Consider the following 6,838-nt stretch of genomic DNA (forward strand, 5'->3'; position numbering starts at 1 on the left):
AATATGAAGTTCCTAGTGATGCTGGGGAAACGTTTTATGCATTTGCGGTTTCCTCGTTAACATAATCTTGTTGTGTCATTTACTTTAGTTATGCATTATAATTGTCTTAATATAATAAAGTAAATTATCCTTGAGCGTTAATCCTAATCACTTGATATTGATCATACAGTGTTTCGGTTTAATACCGTACCTATTATCAAGTGTACACTTTGTTGTTGTATTTCCTCGATATCGCATCCATATACGATCACACAACGTGTATACCATAGTTGTTGTATTGACTTATATATTGATATTTAAAAGATTGTGGTGTATTTGGGTACCCTCGTCTTTTTACAAGGGATTAACAGTAGCTCGGATCTGATTTTAGATATGACGTTGACTTGTAATCATCCATTGTTAACAGACTGTGTTTTGTGTATGATCGACCATAAGTTGCAATCAATTTTGTTATTGTGCAGGTACTGAATAAGATTGAATATTTGAGGACAAAAAGATTTCTTATTAGATTCATATCTTTGTGATTTTCTTCGTGCACAAACTTGTTCATGTGGGATCCGACTAGATCTCGTTTATCTTTGACAGACAATTGATTGACTAGTCGTATTAGATCGATAAACTATCATTTGGTTGTATTCTTCGGTATCTGAATATGATAGATTGTATATGAAAATGCGGGGGTCTAACAACCACACCCAAAAATTTGTTTGGAAATCTGAGAGGACTTACTCCAATACACTTTCTAGAGAATCAACTAGACAGTCAGACTCAATCTAGAATAAAGTATATCAAAGAGTGTAATATCTCAATCTCTCGATTTAATTCTTAATCAAGCAAATGGAAATCTGTGAGTCCAATTAAATACAAGATAGATAACTTGGATGGTACCAAAGACCAATATCCAAGTGTCAATCTATGTAAATCAACAACCAAAGGTTGGATATTTTAATTGATTGATCTAACGCACAACCTGTGATATTTCAATTATATAAAAAAATATAATGCGGAAAAGAAATAACACAGAAATCATAATTTTGTTAACAAGGAAACCGCAAATGCAGAAAAACCCCGGGACCTAGTCCAGTTTGAACACCACACTGTATTAAGTTGCTACAGACACTAGCCTACTGCCAATTAACTTCGGACTGGACTGTAGTTGAAACCTAATCAATCTCACACTGATTCAAGGTACAGTTGCGCTCCTTACCTCTCTGATCCCAGCAGGATACTACGCACTTGATTCCATTAGCTGATCTCACCCACAACCAAGAGTTGCTACGACCCAAAGTCGAAGACTTGATAAAAAAATCTGTCTCACACAGAAAATTCTATAGGATTGAATAAATCTGTCTCCCACAAAAATACCCAAGAGTTTTTGTTCCGTCTTTTGATAAATCAAGGTGAACAGGAACCAATTGATAAACCAGACTTATATTCCCGAAGAACAACCTAGTATTATCAATCACCTCACAATAATTTAAATCGTATAGTAGCGAAACTAGATATTGTGGAATCACAAACGATGAGACAAAAGATGTTTGTGATTACTTTTCAATCTTTCCTATCAGAGAAATAAATCTCAAGCCAATTTTATAATTGTACTCGTACAATAGAAACAACAAGATCAGATTACACAACTACAAGAGAAGTGGTATCGGTATGGCTTCACAATCCCAATGAAGTTTTCAAATCGTTAACCTACAAGGTTTAGGAAAACCTAAGGTTAAAGGAGAATTGACTCTATCTATACAAATAGTATCACACAGGAGGTATGGGGATTAGGCTTCCCGATTATTAGAGTCCTCCTTTATATAGTTTTCAAATCAGAATTTGCAATCCAAGTTACCTTTAGTAACAAAGCATTCACACTAGTGGAAAATGAACTTTTTAATTTCGACTGGGATTTATAATTAAGACTTCACGGGCCTTACTTTATTTTTTGGGCTTCCAAAGGTAGTCCTATTAATGACCCAAAGTACAACAAGTTATCATGGAAGACATTTCTATGGTCCCAGTTTCCCAGATTTGGTTCCTTATCTCGGTCTTCCTGAACTATTATCACTTCTCTGTCAGATATCTTACAGCATCTGAGTTTTTACTCCAAAACGAATGAAAATCTAAATTGTAGACTCTCTTCATCTTTTCTCTTACTCAGATTCATCATTGAAACCCTAAGTTTTTTATATCGTAACTAACTTGAAATCATTTGTTACTCCATGAAAACTCTGTCACTGTGTACATCGATGGAAGATTTTAATCTGCCAACTCCAATTGCAATCTAAAAATACTGTTGGTAATGAAAGAGAAGATCAAGTGAGATTCAATCAGATGTTCTATGAACTTTTAGATCTAAATCAAAGGTTTTTTGGGTTTAATGATTAAGCTACAGAACCAGATGGTGAAGGAGGAGTAATTAGTAGTCTTAGAGATCGGAATCTAAGAGGTGGGTTTTTTTCCTAGTTAATTTTTTTATGCAAATCATAATTGTTCCTTTTAAATTTTCTGTAGATTGTTACTGAAGTGTTGCTCTGTGTTTTATCATCGTAGGTTAAAGGATATCTTATCTATCTGTAAGGAGAATTTTAAGAAGTGCAGTTTGGATGGTGGTGAAACGGATTGGATGAACAGATTCAACAACTTCATGAGAAACAAATTCTAAGGTATAAAAACATTATTACTTCCTCTGATTTCAATTTCTCAAATTAGGTTTTCCTTAATTTTAATTGATTTTGCTTATTTACTGTTTAAATATGTGGATTTGGGGTATTTTTGATTGATTTGAATTGTTTAGGCCGTTAGTAGTTATTCAATTTTTGTATCGGTTGTCAATTTTTATACTCGGTTTTTCATGAGTGGATGAAATTTGTGCCTGAGAGGGGTTTTTATTCCATTTTATTTGTATGTTTTTATTACTGTGCTGGTGCTTTTTGTTAGGTTGGTTGTAGTTATATTCTAATGGTTTGCTATGTGGCGCAGGGCTTATGACTGAAGAGTTGAGAAATTTTTTGGAGTTTTACCTAAAGTTTAGTTGCTGTGCCAAAGATTAATTGGGTGAGATATCTTTGAAGAACTAAGATTCGCTGCCAAAGCAATGAACTTATTTTTGAACCTCTCTTTGGTGTCCGCTTCTGAATTTGATGTCATGTTTCCAGTTAATCTAGTGACACTGGGTAGCTAAAATGTCCCGGTTAATCTATTTGTACTGCATTTTACTTGCTTTTTCTAAAGTTAATTTATGATATTGCATATTGTAATTATTATTAGAGATTTGAGCCAGTTATCTGTTGTTGATCCAGGATGGTTCGCCTTATTTAAAAAATCCAATTTTAAGCCTGTTAGGCTTATAATATCTTGCACACTTGCATCTGGAAAAGGAGCACAATGCAAACTCAGAAAGTAAAGTTTCGATTTTAAAACTCTTCCATGATGTTCCCATTTTGTACACATTGTTTGATCTCTTTTAACACTCTCATTGCAGGCAAATATGAAGTTGCTCAAGCACTAATACCGCCATTATTCGACATTTGTTAAGGTAATGTTCTGAGGAGAGATAGATAGTCTATTAATACATGAGGAACATGGAAAATGGTTTCGTCTCGTATAATATTTATGAGAACAATGCGTGCTTATAAAAATGTATCCACCGATTTTTATAGATGTAACAAACTAAAAAATAGCTACCATCTTATCTAGTACAGTGCGTCCTTCATTTATCCAAATAGAATACTTAGTTTTGTGTATATGAACTTGGCTCGCATATTTTATATCTTTGGAGGACTAGTTACAGTATTTGATAGGAATAATTTTACTAAAACTATATGAGAACATAAGCTACCATGCATGTTACTCATTTTGATACTTTTATAGGTAAGCATGAACTTTACTTTCTTTACTTTTACCAGTTGTTGATCTGCAGAACGCTCACTAGCTTTGGTGTGATTCCAATGATGACGGGGATAAGGTATTTCAATCTCACAGGCCCTTTTATATTTTAATGTATTATTGATTACATTTACAACGTATTTATGTTCTGAAATCTTCTGATTCACACTCTTTTTAACTTTCAACCTCTCTTTTTGCAGCTATAACATTAACTAGTTGGCATCTAATGGTTGCATTTTGCACACTTCATGTGGCACAAAGATTCAATGTTTTTGAGACCAAGGCAATTGATACCCAAACTGTAATGCTATTGGGTATCATAAATTGCGTGTCTACTGGACTTCTCAATTTATGTCTTGGGTTCAATTCCACTGGATTCTACCACGTTAACTATTTTGATTTTATCTTATGATCATTTTTAAGAGAATTTAGGATCTGATTAGTTTAGTTTGGTCGCAGTAGTGAAAGTTTAATCCGGATGAAATGGTTTTTCTGTACAGACGACGAAACTTGCAATATACCCTTTACAGTACTGTCGGGGACCCAGTTCCTTAACAAGGTGAGTTTGTCTGTTTTTAAAGTTTGTATAAGCAATTGCATTTGTTTTGTCAAAGTTTATATTTATGTAATCCATGCGTAGTTAACCAGATATGTTTGACTAAGTTCATGGGTAACAAGATACACATTGACTCCATTATTTTCTTATGTTTGTCTTAAGAACCTGCACCTCTTATTTCTCCACATAAAGGATCCTCAAGTAGTTGAAACCTCTGAATGAATTAATGGTTGGTGGACATTTGACTTGTACAAACTTCTAGTTGAATTTGTTTATGAATCAAGTTGTTCTAAAATCTTAAAGAGTAATCCCTTTTTAGCATGCCCTAGCATCTCCTGTATTAGTCTTATACACAATCCTTTTATGTGTAGGTCAAGCTATGTATGGCGAATGAATTGCAGATTGTTTTCTATATTATCTCTGAACAGTCCATTCTTGTCATGTTGAAATTAGTTTGTAAACTAATGCACAAGCTTATTTTTGCTGCAGGTATACGATTCTGAGTTGCGCGGCTCAGTTCGTCATCAGATAGTTTATCATTTTGTTAGTTTGTACTTGTGTTTTAAGAAAACTTAGAACTTGTATTGGTGCTCATTTTGTTAGTTTGTACTTATCTTTAAGAAAATTTAGAACTTGTGTTGGTGCTGATTCAAGTTTTGTTTACAATTTTTGGTTATTCTGAATCCACGCTATGATTAGTGTGTTGTTCGTATAATGAATTCTAAGCTTAATTGAATGGGAATGATTTACTTAAGAATTCAGGTTGTATTTGAATGTAAATTGAACTTTAGTTTCTTGTTCGTTGCAATTTTATTTGATTCAGCTAGGTCAGTTTTGGAATCTAGCTGAATCAATTTCACTTTTTTTTTTTATAAATTATAATCCAGTAAAATGACTGTGTTTCTCAGTTTATCGTTAATGTTGTTGAAGGGAGACGTAATTTGAAAACTTCTAGGACCAGTCATTTTGAGAAATAAGACTACAATATTAGGGCTCTCGAAAGCCGTCCTTTTTGATGATTTTCAGTGTGTTTTTGGCAGACTTATTTTTTTGCATTTTCCACTAGTATCAATAATCATCGTCAGATGAAAAACCTGATTCAACCAAGCTAATATCTTTCAACCGTTAGATCCAACTTAACTTGTTACACACAAATGAAATGTACCCTCATTTAGGTTTATGTAACCGTACCCAAACGTGTACACTCATCTTGGCTCAACACTTAGTTAACCGAGGTTAGCCATATGCTTACTCTCATATTAACCTTATTTATCTTATTCATAACTAGTTCAAATGACTCGAATGAAACTAGTTAAAGAGTTGTTCAATTGCATAGAGAACACAATTGAAACCAAATCGGTTTGATTCACTCGAATCAATCATGCACATTATACCCACGGTTTGCAAAGATTGCATTCCTTAAGATTTAAATGTTTAAGTTCATGAACAGACCGATTTGACAAAATAACCATCTTAAGTATGCGTATGTGTATGCCTACTTAAGCAACCAGATTTTGAGTTTGGAAAGTTTCCAAACTCAGCAGAAATTCTGGGTTCGAAAACTTCTTCCAATATGTGTACGGTTACACATACTTAAGGTGACTAGTTTAGGAGTTTTGAAAAGACGAGGGTACCCAAATACACCATAATCTTTTATTTTGATCACAACCTATACAAGACCCACTGTGTATGAACCTCTTGGAGCAACAATCATTCAAGCAATATTTCAACACAGTGTCCACTTGAAATAGGGTTAGTCCGAACTGGTCTAACACTTGAATAATTATATCAGACAAGTGGAGAAATCCAATACACTTTGTGTGATAAACTATGGATATAAAATCGAGACAATGCTACGACAAAGTGTTCACTTGATAATCGAAACCTTATAAGATAAATATCAAGTGCCTAGTTAACGTACAAGTGTAATTACTTTAATTATAATGCGGAAATAAAGTAAACCACACACCAGAATTTTGTTAACGAGAAAAACTACAATCTTGTAGAAAAACCCCGGGACCTAGTCCAGATTTGAATACTCAATGAATTAAGATGCTACAAAAAAGTAAACCTGCAACTTCGGGTAGACACTAATAAGTAAACTTAAATCCTAGTTACTCAGCTTCAGCAGTATTCTTGTTTTGACAATATCTAGCAGAACCGAAGTTCTCTATAGATATTTGTTTTGATAATATCTAGCAGAAACCAAAGTTCTCAATAGATATTTGATACTAGATATCCTAACAGAACAGGCGTTCTCTTTAGGACTTAAATCTAATCTATCTTCTTAATGGTTCAATCTTTCAAGATAGGATTCCTTTGGATCGTATTCCAAACAGTAAAGGATAAACTGTTTGGTAACAAAACTCACATTATAATCACAATACCGAAATATATGAT

At 33.6% G+C, this 6,838-nt stretch overlaps 1 long non-coding RNA gene across 2 annotated transcripts; it reads left to right on the top strand.

The window, feature by feature from the left end:
• Window positions 1-2,014: 2,014 nt before the first annotated feature.
• Window positions 2,015-5,192, top strand: LOC113301456. Of its 2 annotated transcripts, none has more exons than XR_003336324.1 (8): window positions 2,015-2,443; window positions 2,548-2,660; window positions 2,977-3,051; window positions 3,297-3,396; window positions 3,479-3,532; window positions 3,903-3,961; window positions 4,083-4,441; window positions 4,928-5,192. It is a non-coding gene; the product is annotated as an uncharacterized LOC113301456 (long non-coding RNA). The 2 variants fall into 2 exon arrangements; XR_003336325.1 differs by having other exon boundaries at window positions 4,383-4,441.
• The last annotated feature ends 1,646 nt before the right edge of the window (window positions 5,193-6,838 follow it).

Source organism: Papaver somniferum, chromosome 8 (assembly GCF_003573695.1).
Source record: "Papaver somniferum cultivar HN1 chromosome 8, ASM357369v1, whole genome shotgun sequence".
Taxonomy (NCBI): Eukaryota; Viridiplantae; Streptophyta; class Magnoliopsida; order Ranunculales; family Papaveraceae; genus Papaver; species Papaver somniferum.